Source organism: Trachypithecus francoisi, unplaced genomic scaffold (genome assembly GCF_009764315.1).
Source record: "Trachypithecus francoisi isolate TF-2019V2 unplaced genomic scaffold, Tfra_2.0 Lachesis_group18, whole genome shotgun sequence".
NCBI lineage: Eukaryota > Metazoa > Chordata > Mammalia > Primates > Cercopithecidae > Trachypithecus > Trachypithecus francoisi.
The window spans coordinates 13836-35602 of record NW_022681463.1 but is presented as its reverse complement, the minus strand read 5'-3'; the positions used below and the strand labels follow the sequence as shown (position 1 = coordinate 35602).

The following is a 21767-nucleotide window of genomic DNA, read 5'->3' as shown; positions in this document are numbered from 1 at the left end:
CCCAAATTCCCCATATGGGTGTTTCTTCCAGTAGAGGAATTACTCTAATGACTTCTTAGCAAAACTTGCATAATCAGGGCAGGCCATCAAAATACTCCAAAACACAAAGTTTAGCTCCGTTTCTGATGGACCTGTCTCCACTGCTATCAGTCTCGCCGACAGTTTCACATCAAGTCAGAGGAACGGTTTTTTCATTTAAGAAGGATCTTCATGGCTGGGTGCAGTGGCTCATGCCTGTAATCCTATCACTTTGGGAGGCCAAGGTGGGTGGATCACGAGGTCAGGAGTTTGTGACCAGTCTGGTCAACATACTGAAACCCCATCTGTACTAAAAATACAAAAATTACCCTGGCTTGGTGGCACGTGCCTGTAGTCCCAGCTACTCAGGAGGCTGAGTCAGGAGAACTGCTTGAACCCGGGAGGTGGAAGTTGTGGTGAGCCAAGATCACACCACTGCACTCCAGCCCGGGCAACAGAATGAGACTCCATCTCAAAAAAAAAAAAAAAAAAAAAAAAAAAGGTATCTGTTAACCAGGGGCAATGAAAAGCACCTCCCAGGCTGCTGTAGTAAGTGGATCGGTAACTGTGGTGGGAGATTCCAACCCCCGAGACCTGTGACTATGTCACGCAGCAAACGGGCTTTGCCACAGGCCTTAGGAGAAGTATCCTGGGCTATCCAGGGAGGTCCAATCTAATCCCATGAGCCTCTAAGAGCTCAGAACTGGCCAGGCGAGGTGGCTCACCCTGTAATCTCCACACTTTGAGAGGCTAAGGCAGGCGGATCATGAGATCAAGAGATGGAGACCACCCTGGCTAAAATGGTGAAACCCCATCTCTACTAGAAATACAAAAATTAGTCGGGCATCGTGGTGGGCACCTGTAGTCTCAGCTACTCAGGAGGCTGAAGCAGGAGAATCACTTGAACTCAGGAAGTAGAGGTTGCAGCAAGCTGAGATCACGCCACTGCACTCCAGCCTGGCCAACAGTGCAAAGACTCCACCTCAAAAAAATATTTTAAAATAGGGCTTAGAATTTTCTCCGAGTGGAAGAAGAGAAATGCACACAAGGGGAACTGGAGAGCCTGACCAGGTTCCTGGCCCAGCTAGTCCTGAGTTGATGGGACCACGTGCAAAGACCAGATAGAGGCCTCAGGAGCTGAGGACAGCCCCCAACAGATGGCCAGCAAGGGAACAGACACCTCAGTCCTGCAACCACAAGCAACTATATTTGGCCAAAAGTGCTTGGAAACAATTCTCCAGTGAGGAATGCAGCCCAGACCACATGGTGATTTTTGCCCAGTGACACCCATGTCAGACTTCTGCCCTACAGAACTGTGAGATGATACAATTTCAATTGTTTTAAGCCACGAAATATTTGGAAATGTGGTAAAGCAGCAACAGAAATGAATACAGTGATTCACGTGGAAACCCCTAGAAGAGTGTCTGGCACGGTGTTGTCACCTGACAAGCGTTTCCCGATTTCCTTACATCACAAGGCAGGGCTGGCAACACTCCATCCAAAAGAGATGATAGACTTGCTCTGACAAAACAGATTCAGTGAATTACAAATGGCCCAGAACACCTACAAGTTTCAGGTTTCAGGTAAGTGATTGCCTTTCCTTTCACTTGGAAACCTCCCAATGCTCATCTTACTGATAAACTCCAAGGACCAGGCAGGAGACTAAACACCAGACAAGCGCAGCCCCAGATGCCCCGAGGGAGCCCATCCCAGCACTCACTCCGCTGCACTGAAATGATGTCCAGGTCAGTTTATCCCACTAGACCAAGAACTCCAGCTCTCCATGTGTGAGTCACCAGGGCTGCCTCTGCATCTCTGTTTCTACGACGGTGCCTCTGCACTTCACAGGAAATCTGTATCAATGTTTGTCAACACTATATATGACAGTATAACGTAATATCTGCACAGAAAATATAAGTTCTCTGAGGACCAGGGCCGGGTTTCTTAGCCTTTGTACTCCCACTGCCACTGTCTGGGACATCAGAGGCACTCGGTAGAAGTTGGTGAAGAGAAAGAAAAGGCAGAGGAGAGACAGGAAAGCAGGACCAACACTGTAGACACAGATTCTGAGGTAGCTGGAGGAGAGGCAGGGCAGAGAAACTTCCTGGATGCTGGAATGGGGTTCACTGTGATACCTGCTGCTGGATTTCAAATGTCAAAGGTGATGCTTTGCTGACCTTGACCTCTGACTGCCCTTTAACTGTCCTTTAGCTTTCCCAATCTCAAGACAGGGCACTTAGAAACTGCAATGTCAAGAAATCATGCTTCATTAAAGCATGGGAATGTTATTTACATGGACCTTCATTACTTCATTTTTTGCATGGGAATGTAAATAATTGAAGAGATTATTAAAGACTAAATCATGCACATTCTATAACTTTGTAAAATATTAATGATAACTGAAACACAAATTTTGATGGTCCCCAAAAATGCTAAAATATAAAACCATACTGGCCAATTAAAGACAGAAAACAATCCTAATTATATATACCCTGTGTCTTCTCCATACCCAAGTGTCCCCTTCTGTGAGAGACTTCCTTACACCATTGTGGGGAAGAGAATTTTTCTCTGCTATATTTGCTTGAAAGAATTAAAGGTGTAGGGCAACAATTCTTGGAAATTATGTCGTTTACCATCCTCAAAAGTGAGAAAAATGAAGCCCAGAAGAGAAGACCTTCCAGGAAAATTCCAGAGCCGGAGGTAGACCCAGTACATTGTTTCTGTTTTTGTTTTGAGAGGAAGTCTCACTCTATGGCCCAGGCTGGAGTGCAGTGGAGCCATTTCATCACTGCAACCTCCGCCTCCTGGGTTCAAGCTATTCTCCTGCCTCAGTCTCCTGAATTGCTGCGATTACAGGAGCCCACCACCACGCCCAACTAATTTTTCTATTTTTAGTAGAGAAAGGGTTTCGCCATTTGACCAGGTTGGTCTCGAACTCCTGACCTCAAGTGATCCGCCTGCCTAGACCTCCCAAAGTCCTCGGATTACAGGTGTGAGCCACCGCACCCAGCTGACCTGGTAAGTTTTAATCAAGTACTCTGAACTATGGAACAAACACTAGGAAGTAATAGAAAAAAAAATTAATCTAAAAACCCTCTGGAGAGTCAAAGAATTGCAGATTTTAAATAGCATGAATACGTGGATTCATGGTATTGAAAAAGGACCTCGCACTTACCCGCATGTACAAACTGCCTGCCCACCTCTATCAGAGCATTTTCCAAGCTGTGCTACAGTTAACTATGTACTGCCCAAAGCCAATCTGTCCCTGCAGATCATAAGCTCTTAAAGACCAGGACTTCAGGAGAACAAGCAAAACTTCAGAGAGAAGGGAGCCACCGAAACAGAGTTCATAGCAATGGGTCGGCAGGAGCTGATGACTGGAGGTGGGCTGTAGCCTTGGGGTCTGGGACAGTGGAAGGCAGAGAAGGCAAAAGGGCCTGCATGACATGCTACAGGGCTAGGAGCCACAGCTGCAGTGATTAGTTCAGTTTTGTCTCGTATGCCTGTTACTTATACACCATCTCTTGTTCAGAAAGAACTTCAGGTTGAGTATTTGGACTCCTTGAGCCTTCTGCCTTTTGTCTCCGGGACGTTTAACACTCTTAAAAGGGGAAAACTGTCCAGTTCGATTATGCTTCCTGGGATATTGCAGGTTTTTCAAAAGTTTGATGAAAGCATTCACTAAGGAGTGATTCCACTTTCTCTGGTGGCTGAGAAATACACGTCTGAGGGTGAGGGGCAGCATCAGGTCTCCCCATCAAGCTGAGGTCGGAGTCTCCCCACCTATGGACCTCACCCTGGCTCCCCGCTCATAAATCTGACCTCTAACTGTAACTGCCTTGGCCTCATTCCGTGGGTGTTGATGCTCCTGCGTGAAACGCATTTTCAGCCAGCCAAATTCTTGGGAGAGTTTCTTCCACTCTCCAGGCGCTGAGAGCTACAAAGTTCATTCTGGCTTTCCAGATTTTTTTTTTCTTCCCTTTACTAACGGAAGAAATCAAGAAGCGACAGGCAGAAGGGCCCTGCACCCACCAATCAGAGCCCAGCTGAAGGCCAGAGCAGGAAGTGTGGCGGTGGGACCCGCGGTGACAACCCCTCGCCCCCCGGGACCCGCCGGCGTGGGCAGAGGTCGGTGAGGTCGCTGCGCAACAGCTCCGGGCCCGCGCCTTTCGCTTTCTCCCACCCAGCAAGTGAGAGGATAAATCACGGGGAGGGGGCAGTGCGCCCCCAGCAACCGCGCACCCCGCGCACAGACCCCCACTACAGGCGCGTCCCAGGCGGGGTCGACCCAGACGAGTCACGGGGCGGCGCACAGCCCCACTAGCAGGGCAGCCAGGACCCACGCGCGCGGGTCCACGCAGCCACCTAGATAAGTGACAAAACACTCAGGAAGCCATCATGCGGGGCCAGGAAAGAGCCCCCACCCAGAGTCACGGACTGCCTCGTCTGAGGGTCCGCGCAGTCCCCTCGGTGAGTCTGGCGAAGCAGCCTCACTGCGAGGGAGGGCGGGGAGGGCGTTGGAGTCTCCACGCGCGGTGACCCGGACCCCGTTCCATGAGTGGGTCCATGCAGGACCCACTCGGCCGCACGCGGGGACCAGCCAGGCCGCGGAGGACCCGGCAGAAGCCAGCGCCCGGGTCCATGCAGTCCCCTCCGCGGCAGACGCGGGGAGCCGGGGAGCAGTGGGGATCGGCCCGCACCCGCAGGGCGCCCGGGACCCCCGCGCTGGCCCACGCGGTATCGCAGCAGACGCGAAGCCCCCGGTGCCACCCGAGGCGGAGACAAAGCCCAGGCGCACGGACCCGGGGTCCCGACCCCGGACCCTGCGGAGCCCAGCTCGGAGCCGCCACGCCCGGCGCAGAGACCCCCGCCCGGTCCGGAGACTCCGTCGCCCGTCGCCCAGTCTCACCTCGGGCCGCCGCCTCCCAGCGCTAGCTCCTCGCCGCGGCGCCTGGGCCGCCTAGAACGCAACTGAGCAGCCGACAGAGACGCAGCAGCCTCAACAAGGGAGCCCCCGGGCGGGGCCGCCGCCGCTACAGCCCGTGTTCCCCGCTCAGGATCCCGCTCGGATCAAGGAGCTGCAGCTGGCTCTGGGCTGAGGCCGGGACACACACCACGCAGGTGTAGAGGGCCCCGCCCGCCGCCCGCCGTCCCGCCCCCAGAGGAGCCGGGCGCCCAGGGCCCGCCCCCCGGCCAATGGGGAGCGAGCTGTGCAGAGAGGGCGGGGCCTTAGGTAACACAGGGAGGTTGGGCCTTAGGCCTTAGGTAACATAGCATGTGGTTGTAGTCCCAGCTACTCAGGAGGCTGAGGCAGGAGAATCACTTGAACCCAGGAGGCGGAGGTTGCAGTGAGCCGAGATTGTGCCACTGCACTCCAGCCTGGCAACAGGGTGAGACTCCATCTCAAAAATAAATAAATAAATAAAGCCCCTTGAATGTAAGAAATGTGGTAAAACATTTACTCTTTCCCATTCCCTCATAAACATGAAAGAGCTCACACTGCAGAGAAACCTTAAGAATGTAGGAAATGTGGTCAAGCCTTCAGATTTTCCTGTTTGTGAAAATTTGGGAGGCCTCAGACTGGAGAAAAGCCTTTTGAATTTAAATTTGTGCTAAGGCCTTCAGTTGTGTTAGTTCCTTTGGATGACATCAGCTCATTCCTGAGAAAAACCCTATGAATGTCCAGAATGTGGGAATGTTTCATTTCTCTCATACCCACTCAAGCACGTATGAAAATGCACACTGTAGCTGGCTGGACCTTGTAAATACAAGAACATACACAGGATTAAAACACTAATAGTTAGAAACTGCAAGAATATTTTCAGTTTTCACATTCACTTGAAAAGTCATGTGAAATCTCCCACTGGAAAGAAATTCTATAAGTGAAGCTTTTCTCATTTGGAAAGCCTGATGCAAATTAATTATGGTGCAGTGCTTGAAAAAAATGTATGAAATGTTACACAAGTGACACCTAGCCAGTGTGTGGGATTTTCTTATCACTGCTGCTTATCAGCATGCCAAAAGTCGAATCTTCGGACTCAAGTCTTGCCGGCCTTAGACATAATGGCCTTACTGCATGTGGAGCTAACCCTAGGAAGATGGAGTGGCACTCTCTGGAGGATTAGGTGGTCTCCACCAATGTGGGTTGATGGGTTCCTGAACTGTTTCCTGTAACCATGCAGAGAGTCTACACTGCCAGTGATGATGTGCCTCAACTCTTTAGATGTAGAAACTCAAAATATTCAAAATATTCTGAAACAGTTTCCATTGAAAGGAAAGAGAAAAGAGGTCAGGTGCCACGCTGCGGTCAAGAGAACTAGTAGATGGCTCACAAGAACACTCTGTCGCTACTGTCTGTGCCTCTGTCACAACAAATATCCTGATCCTTTAGTTTTAAGGGTACAGGGCCATTTTCCTCCCTTTCTTACTGGTAGTTCTCAAGATAACTGTATGATATGCTGGGAATGCAATATCCCGATAATCAGGTGACATTGGTCAGAACAGCCCAGGCTCTGTTAGAGTCCCTGCTCGAAACAGAATGTCCTTTAACGCTTGTGTCCAGCAAACCACATCGTGTGAGAAAACCCAAGGTGGGTTCCTTTCTGGGGTCCCTCAGTTGTAGCGCAAGTGAAGCATTTACAGTCAAAACTCCATCCATCTGCTCTGGGTAGCTTTCCTGATCTTGCGGTAGCGGTTCATATTGAATCCCAGACTTCTGTTGTCTTCTATTTGCTGTTTGTAAGTAATACATTCACTTCATGGAATTTATGTATGAATGTGTTTGGTCTCATTGTACTCAGAAATGTTGGTAGCCATTGCACAGTGAACCCGCCTCATAATTGGTGAAAACACTTATGGCCCCTTATGCCACAGCAAGGAGGTTAATTCAATCAAACATAAACTTTGTCTTCATAAAACCCTGTAGCACAATTATTACCATGCGGGAGGCCTTTAACAATGGTGATGCTGATTTGAAGAACTCTGAAGGAAGAAATTGACACAAATGGGTTGGGTACATGGGAGTCCCTGATAACTTAAAGCAACCCTTATTCCCCTCTGCCTAAAAAATGTGGAGAGGCTGGGCGCGGTGGCTCAGGCCTGTAATCTGAGCACTTTGGGAGGCCGAGGTAGGCAGATCACAAGGTCAGGGGTTCAAGACCAGCCTGACCAACATAGGGAAGCCACATTTCTACTAAAAATACAAAAATTAGCTGGGCGTGGTGGCAGGCACTTGTAATCCCAGCTACTTGGGAGGCTGAGGCAGGAGAATTGCTTGAATCTGGAAGGCAGAGGTTGCAGTGAGTCAAGACCATGCCACTGCACTCCAGCCTGGGTGACAGGGCAAGACTCCGTCTCAGGAAAAAAAAAAAAAAGTGGATAAGAACTGAAACAGGTTTAAAATTTCACCTAATTGGAAATGCAAAGTTTACAAAAATAATATTTAAAATAAAAGGTTAAGTGAGTGTTCATTGAAATTTTTGCCTCCACAAAATAGGTTGTGATTAACTTCCACATTTGTTGAAAGCCACCAAAGTTGGGAAGCCTCCATGTCTGAAATTCACATGTGGCTCAACTAAGAATCATCCCTGGGGATACCCCAAAGTTTAAATATGGTATTCCCTGTGATATTATGAGGAATTACAGTACATAAAACAGGTTGTCTTCCTTTAACTCTGAAAATCATATTATCTCGCCTAAATTCTCCATAACGCATTGCTCTGCAGTATCCTATAGTGGACATAGGTTTCCTGACCAATGAGCACTAAAATTAAATGTGTGCAATTCACCTATGTTCTTACCAAAATGGAAATCCTCGAATTCCACCAGTTAGAATAACATGACAGAATGTCAGATTTTTGGAATACGTAAGTTTTCTGTAAGGTTATTAGGTATTGATTCCATTTTATTAATAGATATAAATATATTTAGATGACCTATTTCTCCTGTGTTTTAGTCTTAATAGATTGTGTCTTTTAATTCATCCAGTTGGTCTAAGTTACCAAGTTTGTGGGTTATGGAGATTGTAATATTCTTTATTATTTCATCATCCATGGGCTCTCTAATATAAAGATGTCTTGTAATTCTTATGTTATTAGGTTGGTGCCAAAGTAATTGTGGTTTTGGACCATGAATTTTAAATTTGTATAACTAGGCTGCAACACATCTTTATTAATCAAAATAGAACCCATTACAACGGGCGGGGAGCAGTGGCTCACGCCTGTAATCCCAGCACTTTGGGAAGCTGAAGCAGGCGGATCAGGAGGTCAGGAGGTTGAGACCAGCCTGACCAACATGGTGAAATCCCGTCTCTACTAAAAAGACAAAAAGTAGCCGGGCGTGGTGGCATGTGCCTGTAATCCCAGCTACTCGAGAGGCTGAGGCAAGAGAATCTCTTGAACCCAGGAGGCAGAGGTTGCATAAAAATGAAGGTCCTCTCTTGTCTGCCACAAATTGCCTGTGTGATTTTTGGCAAATATTTAGTCCTCGGGCCCAATTCTGCTTCCTTATAAGGCTCCTTCCAGCTCTGAAATTTTGTAACTCTGGTTTCTACTCAAAGCTTCACTTTCCAACTGCCCACACTTGGCTGTTCTAAAACGTTTGTTTTGCCTCCTGATTTTACTTTCCATGCCTTTTTTGTTCTCCTCCACTTCTCATTACCATCCCATAGTCTTTTGGATTTAAGTTCTTCTAGAAAAGTTCCTCCTTTCTCAGCAATTATTTTTCAGCTTCCGTTGTCTCTGAAAAAAATATTACAAATGGTCGATTTTATCTTGGAAAGAAGATCCAGAATGTGTTGGCTTCCTGTTTTGTTGGTGAAATGTCTAGAGCTGGGAGATTGGACTTGGGTCAGGATTCCCCACTAAACCTTCCATGAGATAGCTTCAGAGCTGCTGGGCGGGGCGCTATTTCTCTCTCCCTGCTCTGTTTTATTAAACTCAATTAATTTTAAATATGCAGGATAGGCCAGATGTGGTGGCTCCAGCCTGTAATCCCAGCACTTCGGGAGGCCACAGTGGGTGGATCACGAGCTCAGGAGACTGAGAATAGCCTGACCAACAAGGTAAAACTCCGTTTCTACTAAAAATACAAAATTTAGTGGGATGTGGTGGTGCGCAACTATAGTCCCAGCCACTCAGGAGGCTGAGGCAGGACAATCGATGGAACCTGGAGGCAGAGGTTGCAGTGAGTTGAGATCCCGCAAGTGCTCTCCAGCCTGGGTGACAGAGCTTGACTCTCTCTCTCTCTTTCTCTTTTTTTCTCTATCTCTCTATATAAAAGAAAATATAAATATATATATTCAGGATAAGGGCATATCTAATTCATCTGCTTTTATGGCCCAGTATGAACGTTTACATGGAAGCCGGAAATGAAACTTCCCGTTTTTCATCAGCTTGTAGTCCCAAGCTGATGGTGACCCCAGCAGCCACCACGCCACGCCACCCGGGGGCTGGGGGCCCCGATCGCCGGGTGGTGAGGCACCACTCCCGATCCGGGCCCAGAGCACCTGCCACGCCACGCCCCTCGGCGACTGGGGGACGCCACCTCACACCCCCAGCCGCCGCCACGCCACGCCCATTAGGCCGGGGGGCGAGGCGTGGCGGCTGCTGGGGGACCGGATGGGGGGGGCGTGGGTCCCACACCCACCGGCGATCGGGGGCCCCCAACCGCCGGGGGGCGTGGCGTGACGGCTGCTGGGGGCCCGGGATCGCTGGGGGTGGGTGTCCCACCCCCCGGCGATCGGGGGCACCCCGCCCCCGGGAGGTGTGGCACGGCGGCTGCTGGGGGCCAGGATCGCCGGGGGCTGGGTCCCACCCCCGTCCATCGGGGTCCCCCAGGCGCCGCCGGGGGGCGTGGCGCGGCGGCTGCTGGGGACCTGGATCGGGGGGCGTGGGTCCCCAAGCCCTCGGATACCGGGGGCTGCCCGCCGCCGGGGAGCGGGACGTGGAGGCGGCTGGGGGCCCCGGATCGTGGCGGGATGGGTCCCCCACCCCCCGGCGACCGGGGGCCACCAGCCGCCGGGGGGCGTGGCGTGGCGGCGGCTGGGGGCCCAGGATCGCGGGTGGGGTGGGTCTCCCAGCCCCTGGCGATGGGGGGCCGCCAGCCGCCGGGGGGCGTGATGTGGCGGCGGCTGGGGGCTCCGGGTACGTGTACACTGCCTGTGGTACTAGGAGTAATAATATGGTTATTACACATCAATGATCCATTTTAATAATTATCAATGGTACTAATAATAGGATACCATTCTTAATTTTGGAGAATTATTTTAATTACCTGATTATGCGCGCTTAGTATTAATATTAATGTCATTGAACAATATTGTTACTCCCTAATACTAATCATTATTTTCTTACCAGCATCACTTTGTATTGATTTAAGTAACATTCATGGCGCATATTATTTGATTATTAATCGTGATATTAATTACCATTCCAAATCGTTAACATTTTAATCCACTATCAATTTTTATCAATTACTCCCAATATGGCAGGGGGTGAACATCCACCCTGTGATATTCTTCTTCATATTCCAAGGCTGAGAGGTTGATATTACTCCCAGTATCACAGACACTGTACACCCCCGTGTGATACTCTTCCTGATATCCGGAAGGGGAGAAGATGGTATTAATCCCCATATCGCAGGAGGTGAACACCCACTCTGTGATATCTTTCCTAGTATGCAGGGGGAGGGGGGATAATATTATTCCAATATTGCAGAAGATGTACACGCTCCCCCCGTGATATTGTCCTTAATATTCCAAGGCACAGAAGACGATGTTACTCCCAATATCGCAGAAAGTGTACACCCCCCAGTGATGTTGTTCCCATGGTCCAGGAGGGAAGAGGATGATATGACTTTCAACCCCTGCCCCCTGCAATGCTCTCACCCTGCAACACCGACACCCACCTCAACCTGACATGGGACCAGAGGTGCTGGCTGGGGGTGTTCATCGCTTCTCTTTTCTCTTTTGCCAGACTCAGTAGAGGAAGCTGAGACCACTTCTGGCTTTGGGAGAGGCCAGTGAGCCTGTGCGTTTGGAGCCTGGTTGCATGAGATAAGCACGTGTGGGAACACCAGGGCCTGGCTTTGAACCCCATTCCCCCAACATGATGCCATGTGTGGCAGACATGACGCTTGGCTTTGTTCTCTCAGGGTTCCATCTGCGACAGGGGCTACTTGTGCCCCGGCCTCATCAACTCAGGCTGAAGGCGGCCCTGGTCCTGGCCAGAGGGGCTTTGTGAAGCAGAAATAGATGGCCTGGTACAGGGGCTGAGCCTGGCCAGGACCTTGGCCCTGGGAGTTGTAAAGAAGGCCGGCCTCTACCATGAGCATCTGCACCAAGCTGTGCCCATGTCACAGTGTGCTCGGCGTCTGCCCTGGCACAGGTGCATGGCCTGTCTGCGCTCAGGCTCCCCGCCTATGGGGCCCAGGTTCACAGAGGTGTGAAAGAGACAAGCACAGCGCAGGGGCCTCTGAGCCCAGCCAGCCTCGCTTCGATGCTGGGAGGCTGACATCTTCCATTTTGTCTTCTGCCCAGGCCAGCTGTGGACCGTCCAGCGGCTGTGCTACTTCTACAGCGTCGTCATGCCCAGCGAGGCCCAGTGTGTCCTCTACCACGAGTTCCAGCTCTCCCTGGCCGCAAGGTGACCAACAAAGTGCTGGGGGTCAGTTCCTGGAGACCATCAGTCAGCTCTACCTGTCCCTGGGCACCGAGCGGTGAGGGCTGGCTTTGCAGTGGTGGCAGCGGGGAGCAGGGAAAGGGGGCTGAGGGGTGCAGGGCAGGGAGGAGGGCACAGGGAAGCTGGCCCAGGACACCATCAGCCCCTTCCCTTTTGATCATTTGGTTCCTTGGCATCAGATGCTTTGAGCTGGTGGGCCTGGGGTCGTCCCAGGGCTTCTGCTGGCCCGTGAGTCCCAGCTTGAGCCTCCCTTGTTGGGTCAAAGGTCATCTCAACCCAAGCAGAGGCAGTACGAGCACTCTGGGCTGTTCTTCCTACTATGGTGGCTTTTGTCATCTGACCTCTGCCTGCCCCGAGTCTTCACTCCTGGCCTTCATCTGTCCCCTTAAATGTGACCACAGCAGCCACCTGTGGCTTCTCTCCCACAGAAGACAGAGCCAGTTGTGTCACCTGCTTCCCTGGGGCACAGGGTTTCAAGGTCTCACGTCCCATAGGTGGCCCACTCGGCTTCCCCCGAGCATTCTGACCTGGTGGGGTAACCATGGCCCTGGCCACCCCACGCACAGCTCCCGGTGACATTGCTGCAGTCATACCCCCTCGAGTGTCAGACTTACCGAGAGAGCAGGGAAGGAGCCAGATTCCATGGGGACCCGGGAGACTGGCTCCAGTCTTGGCCTCAGGTTCACAGAAGGAAAATGGGCCAGTGTGCTGGAGCCATGTTTCTCAAAGTGCAGTCCCTGGACCAGCAGAGCAGCATCTATGTCACCTAGGAGCTTGTGGCAAGTGGGAGTTCTGGGGCCTGCCCCAGGTCTGTGGAGCCGGAAGCTCTGGGGGCAGGGCCAGCAAGCTATACAGACAGGCCTCCGAGTGACTGTGATGCCTGCACACCTTGAGAACCGTCGACCTAGATAGCCTCTGAACACTAACGGCTCCTGGTGCGTCTGGAGAAGACACAGGCCATGTCTGGGAGGCAGGGGAGATGGACTCGCACACTCCTCCTGCCACAGGGCAGCATGATGCTCGATTCCCTCGGAAGGATGTCCTTCATCTTTTCCATGCCGTGTGTGTTCACCCTGGCCCTCCCAGCAGCCTGGGAAGGGCAGAACACTGCACACACAAGAGGGCCGTTCCCAGTCCCCACATTCCAGATTCATCTGTCACCAGACCCACGGGAGGAGGAAGACTGGTTCCAGGAGGATGAGAGCCCTTGTTCTGACACCTGTGTCTGATTCCAGGACCTATAGATGCACTCTGGACTACATCAAACAACGTCTGGGGATTCTCATTGACCTCCAGAAGAAAGAGATGGTGCATGCCTGGCTGCAAGCAAGGAAGATCTACTACATCCTGCGGCAGAGCGAGCTGGTGGACCTGTACATCCAGGTGAGTGGCAAGGGAGGCAGGAGGGCCTCCGTGCTGTTCACTCTCTCTCCATCCATCCATCCATCCATTCATCCTTCCAACATCTATTTACCTGTTCATCCTTCCATCCATCCGTCCATCATCCATTCATCCATGCATCATTCATCCACTCTTTTATCATCCATCTATTCACCCGTCTATCCATCCATTCACCTGTCCATCCACCCATCCATTCATCCTTCCATCATCTATCTGTTTACCTGTTCATACATCCATCCATTCTTCCATCATCTTCACATACACCTGTGGGTCCTTCCATCCATCCATCTTTCCATCATCCATCCATTCACCTGTTCGTCTTTCCACCCACCCATCCATCCTCCCTCCATCCATCCCTCCGTCCTTTTATCTTCCATCCATTCACCTGTCCATCCATCCATCTTTCCATCATCTATCCAACTTTATCCTTCTATCCATCCATCATCCATCCTTCATCTGTTCATCTCTTCATCCATCCATTCACCTGTTTGTCCATCCATCCATCCATCCTTCCAACCATCTTTCCATTATCCATCCATTCAGCTGTTCATACTTCTATCCATCCAACCATCTTCCATCCATTAATTCATCATCCATCCTTTTATCATCCATCCATTCACCCATCCATCCATCTGTTCATCCATCCTTCCATCATCCATCCATTCAACTGTTCATTCTTCCATCCATCATCCATCCATCCTCCCATCATTCATCCACTCGCCTGCTCATCCTTCCATTCATCCATCATCCATCCATCCATTCACCTGTTCATCTTTCCATTCATCCATCCATCATCCATCCATTCATCCATCCGTCCATTCATCATTCACACATTCTTTTAACATCCATCCAGCCATCATCCATCCACCTGTTCGTCTGTCCATCCATTCATCCAACCATTCTTCCATCATCTATCCATTCACCTGTTCATCCTTCCATCCATCCATCATCCATCCACCCATCTATTCATACATCCATCCAACATCCATCCATCCATCATCCATCTTTTCACCCATCCATCCACTCACCTATTCTTCCATCCATGCATCATTCATCCATCCACCCACCAATCTATTAATCCATCCCTCCGTTCATCTGTCCATTTGTTTATCCATACATTCATCTATCCACCATCTATCCATCCATATGTACATACATCATCTACCCTCCACCCATCCATACATTATCTACTCACCCATACATACACACATCATTCCAACCATGCACCCACCCATCCATCCACCCATCCATCCATCCATCCAAGCATTCATCTATCCACCCATCCATCCACACATCCATCCATCCATCCAAGCATTCATCTATCCACACACCCATCCATCCATCCATGTGTCTATACATCTGCTCATCCATTCATCCATCCATCTACTCATTCCTAAGCCACTTCTGAGCACCTGTTGTGTGCCTTTTCCCTCCCTCCAACTGGTTCCCTCACACCCTCCCCAGTGGCCAGCATCTTCTTCCTGAGGGCAGAGGTGTGGCCCCTCACAGTGCCTAGCACCTGCTGGTATACAGCACATGCTCAAAGAATGGGACCACTCAGTTAACACACAGAAGAACTTGCTCCAAGCGACACGTGGTACATCTCCTTACAAAATGAACCTATCATAGTGGCTGTTTTCAGAGGCTTTCCCAAACAGTGTGATCTGGAACAAATTGTGAAGCCCACGAGCCTGGTGAAGCTTTCATTATTGAGCACCTGCTGTATACCTCCTTGAGCTGAGGAGAAGGATCAAGAGCTCATGGCCAAGAGGGGACCAGGCCCACTCACAAACACTGTTGATGTGTGGCCCTGAGCTGCAGCAGGGATGTGGCAACACAGAAAGGAACCAGGGGATGGGTTCCCAGCAATCTGGGGGCCACGGAGACTATTTGAGTGCAGGAGGGTGGGCTAGGGCTAGCCCTGGTGGTAGGATTCACAGGTGTCGGGCTCCTGGGCTGCAGCTGCTTAGTCACCTCCTGGCACTCGGGTGCGTCAGTTCATTGTCCTCAAGCCAGTGGTGAGGCAGCCCTAATGCACAGGTCTGAAAAATGCTCAGGCGTACCTGCAGTGTGTGAGAGGAAGGAGGCTGGTGAAGGTGGGTGTGGCCACCTTACCAGGTGTGGGTCTTGAGGGAACTTCTGCCTCCTTTCAGGTGGCACAGAATGTGGTCCTGTACACAGGCGACTCCAACCTGGGGTGGAGCTGTTTGAGGCAACTGGAGACATCTTCTTCAATGGGGCCTGGGAGCAGGAGAAAGCTGTGTCCTTCTACCAGGTGAGCTGGCCTGTGGGGTGATGGGGTTGGGCTTCAGGGGGAGCACCTGGAGGGCAGACACCTCCCACCTGGAGGCAGGGCCACCCATGCACATGCTTAGTTTCCCAGTGGCCTCACCGGGAATGATATTGACAGTGCCCGTGCCCGGGACGAACGCTTGGGGCCTGGACATGACTATGGCCCTACCCTTGCCTAGTGATCTCACCGGGAATGATATTGACCGTGCCCCTGCCCAGGACAAACGCTCGGGTCTGGACATGACAGTGGCTCTACCCTTTGCACCTGATGATCTCAAGCAACCATGAGCGGGAAGTCCTGTCCCCATCTTCCAGATGAGGAAGCTGAGGCTCAGAGAGTCACAGAGACGTGTCAAAGGACACACAGCATGTCAGTGGGAGACCTAGGGCCAGGGCCCAGACCTGCATGCACCCTGAAACGGGGACAGCTTCTCCCTTCCTCTGAGCTCACGGTGTGGCTCAGCTCTGGGCACAGAGAAATGTGGTGTTTTTAGAGCAGAGTGCTGGCTCCCCCCAGTCAGACCCCCGGTGCCCTGGTGGGAGAGGCTGGTCTGAAGTTGCCAGGTGTAGCTGGATGGGCCTCAGATGACTCTTCAGCCCCCAACTTGGGTGTCTGAACCGTGCGTTATCCCAGAGCACAGAGCTCTGCGGAGGTGCAGGGGTAACTGGGGCGTGGGAAGCTCCAAGCACATGTTTGAGCTCTGAGGAGGGCGCTGGGCAAGGTGGGTGCTGCGGGAAGCCTGACCCCACCTGCCTATGTGGTAGGACCGGGTCCTGCCCCTGGTAGTGACTACGGGCAACCGCAAGGTGAGCCGCAGCTGTGCAACAAGCCGGTGGCACTGCTGGAAATGCTGGAGGAGCCCCAGGAGGGCTTGGAATTTGCCCACATGGCCCTAGCTGTCAGCATCACTCTGGGTAAGTCCCCTGAGCGCCCGCCCTCCCAGGACCCACACTTTGCCAGAGCCGAGCCTCCATGTCTGCAGGGAAGGAGCTGAAACAGCTGCTGGATTTTCCCGGTCTCCTGTCCAGGCAGGCAGATCTGCCCAGCTGGCTTCCCTGTCTGGCCGTGGGGCACAGCCCGAGGTCTCTCACGTAGCGAAGAGCTCCCTGCCTGGCTGAGCTCTGCTTCCTCTGTCTCTTCCCGCTGCTGATCACAAGGGCCGCCCAGTGTGCCCTCTGCCTTCCAGACATGCCAGGCATCTCGGTCCCTGTATGTGCCAGGCTGAGTGGCACATTCCCTTTGTCTTGTGCCCTTTCCACCCTCATCAACCACACAACTCTCTGGCTGATGAAATCCCAGTTCCCCTTCCAGCAGCCTGCCCCTTAAGGCCGGGCATCCCCTGGTGCTGTGCCAGGTCGTCTGTCCTCCTCCAGAGACAGGGAAGCCTGGGCAGGCTGCATGTCCCAGCGCCTTGTGCCCTGGGGCCCAGTACAGAGTAGGTGTGCAGCTGTGTGGGAATGCATTGAATGCAGGCTCCACGGCACTCGCCCTGCAAAGGGGAGGACATCAGAGACAGCCTAGCTGGGTTTGTGCAACTGTGGGGGGACCTGGAGCTCAGGCACGCAGTGACTCCCCAAGGTAAGGGGCTCTGATCGTGACACACCCAGGAGTCGGATGTCACGTCTGTGGGTTGCATGGAACCGGGGTGCCCGGGAGCACCTGGGCTGCATGGGTTTTGGGCTCCCCTGGTTAAAACCAGTGAGCAAAGGCAGGTGGCTATGTGTAGGAACAGAGCTGGGCCATCCAAGCCTGACTTTGCCAAAGCCTCACAGTAGACAGGGGCAGGCCTTATTAGTTCTGCTTTACAGATGGGAAAGTGAGTCTGGGAACCCAGAAGGGACTGGCCAGAGCTGCCCAGGTGACCGCAGGTGCCTGGAGGCAAGCCAGGAGCTGCCCGGGGTCTGCATACTTGCGCATGAGGGGCCTGTGCCTGACTGCCCCAGGGAGCCACGTCCTCACACCTGCCCCTTTGGCCTACACCCCAGGGGACCGGCTGAACGAGCGCGTGGCCTACTACCGGCTGGTCGCCCTGCACCACTGGCTGGGCCATGGCAAGCTGGCGGAGCACTTCTACCTCAAGGCCCTGTAGCTCTGCAACTCGCCGCTGGAGTTCGACGAGGAGACCCTCTACTCCGTGAAGGTGTACCTGGTACTCGGTGACATCATCGTCTACGACCTGAAGGTTGGCTGAAGGTTGGTGGGGAGAGACAGGGCTGAAGGTGGGTGGAGAGGGGCAGGGCTCTGGGTGTTCCCGGCCACCTTGGAGTGGGATCCCCACCCAGACCCCAGGGGTCTGGGTTCCAGCCTTCCTTAGGAATGGCCCAGTGGCTTCCCTGGAGCTCTGCACCCAGCTAGAGGAGCCAGCAAGCTTAGCAGATACAACCCAGCTCCCAAGCTGGCCAGGCCCCACCCTCAAGAACTCAGTCTCAACCAGGGAGGCTGACACATGAGCGGGCAATGGTAGCTTCTGGGTAAAGAAGGGGGTTTGTAGTCAGGGGGACCCTCCTGGAGGAGGTGACACCAAACTGAGTCTTGACAGCCAAGTGTCAAGTTACATTTAACAAAGAAAACAGGGTCAGGAGAAAGACTTTGGAGGATGGCATCATCCTCACATTGAATCCACGTTGCAAGATCCAACCCAAATCCCAGTGCCTCCTCTAGGAAGCCTGCCCAGGGTGCCAGTCTGCACTGAGCAACTCCTTCCTGGAGTCCCAAGACACCTTGAATCTTCGTATCACCCAGGAAGGGTCGGGTGGGACCGGTGTCTTACCATCGGGTTCACAGACAAGGGAACCCCAGCTCACGGCAGGTGCAGTGGGGCGGGGCCCCAGCCAGCCAGGCTGAGACCTTGCTGGGTCAGGTCTGTCTCGAGGAGAGGTGCTGTGCTCCCTCTGCCCCCAGCCCTGCAGGGGTGGAGAGCTGGGACTGGCAGACTCAGACCTGGGGTGTCTCCCCCCACTGCCCAGCAGGCACCCGCTCCTCCTCCGCATCACACTGGCACTGTGTCCGTGCTCCTTATGGGCTGAGGAGCCAGAGCGCTCCAGTCCAGGGACCGAGATCTTGGGGGCCTTAGAACAACATGAGGAGCTGGGGCAGCCCTAGGACCCCGCCCCGTATCCCTCACCACAGGCCTGGGGCTGCCCGGGAGGCCCCCGCCCAATGCTGGCGACACCTGGTGGTCAGAAGCGGTCCCTGTGGCCTCCCAAATCCCAGTCAGACAGGGAGGTGCCAGGGGTCAGGCCCAGAGGGACGCTGCTCACCGCTCACGGGCTCGTCTGGGACCAAGGGACGGGCCTCCTAGAAGTGGCCCTGTATCTCTCTTGGTCAAGCCTGCCGCCCACTCCGCCTGCCCAGGAGGAAGTAAACAGCCAAGTAGTACCTGAGAGGCCAAAGTCCATGGTTGGGGTCGAGGGGCAGAGGCCTCCTTCACCTCCTTCTCGTGCACAGCCCTCTGGGCCTCATCATGACGGTGCTGTCAGCCCAGGCCAGCTTCCCACAGGGAGGCCCCCTCGGAATTCCCCAAGGGCGGCTGTCTTTCCAAGGCCACACCCTCCTCCTTGTACAGGAGGCTCTGGACCCGGGGCCCAGAGGAGTGGGAGAGAAAGCTGCGCTGGATGGGGCCTGGAAGGCTCGTGGAGAGGCAGGGGTAAATGGGTATCCTTGCCGATTGCCTCTAGAATGGGGTCCCCTTTAGTCTCCACGTGAGAGTGAGCCCTGGAATAGGGTGGATTAGGTGTGTCCTGGCTCAGCCTGCCACTCACTAGCTGCTGCACACACTACAGGCACATGGAAATGCACACGCAAATGCACACAGACACAGGCACAGGTGCACAACCACATACACAGGTACACATGCACAGGCACACAAACATGCACAGGCACACGCAGAGACATATATGCTTTGGCTGGCTGCTTCCTGTTTAGTTGGGATGCCTCCACCCCCCTTCAGGATGCCCTTGCCTCCCACCCCTGGCTGAATCAGGGGCCTCATGGGCCCCCCACAGGCTCCTGGGCTTCCCTCTGCCACAGCCCGGGCCACCTTTGTGGTCAGTGTTCAGTCCCAGGTCCCTCAGACTGGGAGCAAGGACATTAGGCTCAGCCATGCACCCAGCACAGAGTCCAGTGTTCGGCTGGGCAGGGGGCCATTGGATGAGCAGCAGCGGTGACTCGGGGCCTTCTCATGCCCTTGCTCCGTGTGTGGGGCAGGGCAGTGAGGGAATGGACTGCTGCATCTTGGACTTTGTCCTTGGCCCTGGGAGCCGTCTTGAAGAGGGACAGGCCAGGCCAGGTTCTTAGAGAGGTCCCTGTCCCTTGGGTGTCCCCCATGTGGAGGAGGCGCCTGGGGAGAAGCCGGCGGGAAGATGGGAGGGTCAAGGTGGAGGTCTGGGAGACAGCATCCCAACCCAGGGATGGTGAGTTTGAGCCAAAGATGCATTGAAAATGGGAGTGGATGTCTGGGGAGTCACACTCCGTCAATATTTCAGGGAACATTGCCAGGGAGGACACCTGTGAGACGGTTTTGTACCTGGCCCGTGGAGGGCCTAGAAATGGTCAGCATGGACAGGGGCCAGAGGCGAGCCTGGGTCACTCAACGCTGTGCCCCTGCTGTGGCTTGGAGCCACGGGTCCTGCATGGAACTCTCACAGCAGGCAGGATCTGCCCTGACCTTAGCCCATGGGGAAAGCAGCCACTGACTGCAGAGAGGGTGGGACTGGGGCAAGAGGCTTGGGGTGAGTGGAGCATAGGGATAGTCAGGAAGGCTTCCAGGGGTTTCAGGGTTGTCCCCACCTCCTGCAGCTGAGACCACAGCAGTGTCACAGGCTTCGGGGCTCATGGGGTGAGCCAGCATTAGCTGGACATGTGGAATGACCTGGAGATGGGAGCAGCCTCTGGGAAGACAGGCTCCGAGTCCCCCTTTTGCTGAGCATTGCCTGTCCCCTTCAGGAACGGTTTGATGCAGCTGGGTACTACCAGCTGGTACTGGCGGCCGCCGTGGACCTGGGCAACAAGAAGGGCACAGCTGAAGACCTACACGTGGCCGGGCACCATCACCCACAACTTCCTCCTGGACCGCGAGTAGTCGCTCTTCTTCTACCGGAAGGCCAGGACCTTCGCCACAGAGCTCAATGTCTGCAGGGTCAATCTGCCTCCTCTGCCACTCTGCGGGTGGGCCCCCTGGTTGGCCCCAGCCACCCTCGCTGAGGACAGCATCCGAGAGAGTGGGTTTTGTGCAAGGAGGATGGTCTCCTGCCTCTCCTGGTGTCTCCCGTGGCTCATTTTCTGGGAAATGGAGGCATGAAAGCAGGGTTCAAATAGCAATAAATGTTTTTTTGCAATAACATACTGAAGTCCCCAGGGCATCCTTCCCTGTGTGCTTCCTGGGCGGTGTCTAGGGGCCAGCTCCTTCCCTGGTGGCAGCCCTCTGATCTTGGGGATGCGAAGGACCCTGAGTCCAAGAGACCTGGGCCAGCTCACCATGAGCCTCGGTTTCCTTGGCGGCCAGAGGGGAGATGGTGGTAGAACTCCCTGGGCAGCTCCCTGCTCTCCCTGCTCAGAGCTTTTGCTGTAGGTCTCGTGCAGCCCTTGCCTTTATCCTTCAGGCCACTGTGCCCGCATGTGGGGGCTGCTAGTGCCCCTGTTTGCCATTGAAGACACAGAGGCACAGAGAGGTTAGGTGTCTCGCCCACCGTCACACAGCAGGTAGGGGCGGAGACACAGAGCCCAGTACATTGACCACCACACCACCCTGCCAGCTTGCTGCCAGGAAGGTGTCCCCCATTAGGACCCAAGGTCAGCTCCTGGACCTCTCTTGTGGTGTCAGAAGAGCCACAGGCCAGTGAGGGTGACACCGGGGGATCCCTCACTCAGTGTCCTCTGCTCCCAGACTTGGCTGTGTCGAGCCTGGCCAGTCCCACCTCTGGCCACCGGTCAGCCCTGCGGGAAGTGAGATGCAGGGATCTCCGCCTGTGTAGACGCTGCTACCCAGTATTGAAAGCCTTATCTGGGCTGCCCCCTATGCCGTCCCCACAGGCCCCCTCCCCTTCCGGCCCCTGGCCCTCATCCCAGTCCCTGGAATCCCAGGTTTTCCTTCTTGGAATCTCTTGGCCCTAGGGAACACAGCTCACACGGTCTCTTTGCCAGTTTACGGCAAGGAAACCGAGGTTCAGAGACTGTGGGTGTCCCACGTGATTCTCACATACACTGCACTCTTCCAGGCCCCTCTCTTTTAAACACTTTAAATGAGGTGACATTCACATCGCATGCAATTAACTATTTCAACGCCAATGATGTGGTGGCATTTGTGCATTCACAGTCCTGTGCAACCAGTCACGCCATGTAGTTTCAAAACGTGTTCATCTCCCCGGAAGAAACCTGCC

General features: G+C 53.6%; 2 pseudogenes; both read left to right on the top strand.

Moving 5' to 3' along the window:
* The first annotated feature begins 4238 nt into the window (after nucleotides 1-4238).
* LOC117063327 lies at nucleotides 4239-5287 on the top strand (annotated as a pseudogene).
* A 4073-nt stretch (nucleotides 5288-9360) lies between these two features.
* On the top strand, nucleotides 9361-20733 carry LOC117063631 (annotated as a pseudogene).
* The last annotated feature ends 1034 nt before the right edge of the window (nucleotides 20734-21767 follow it).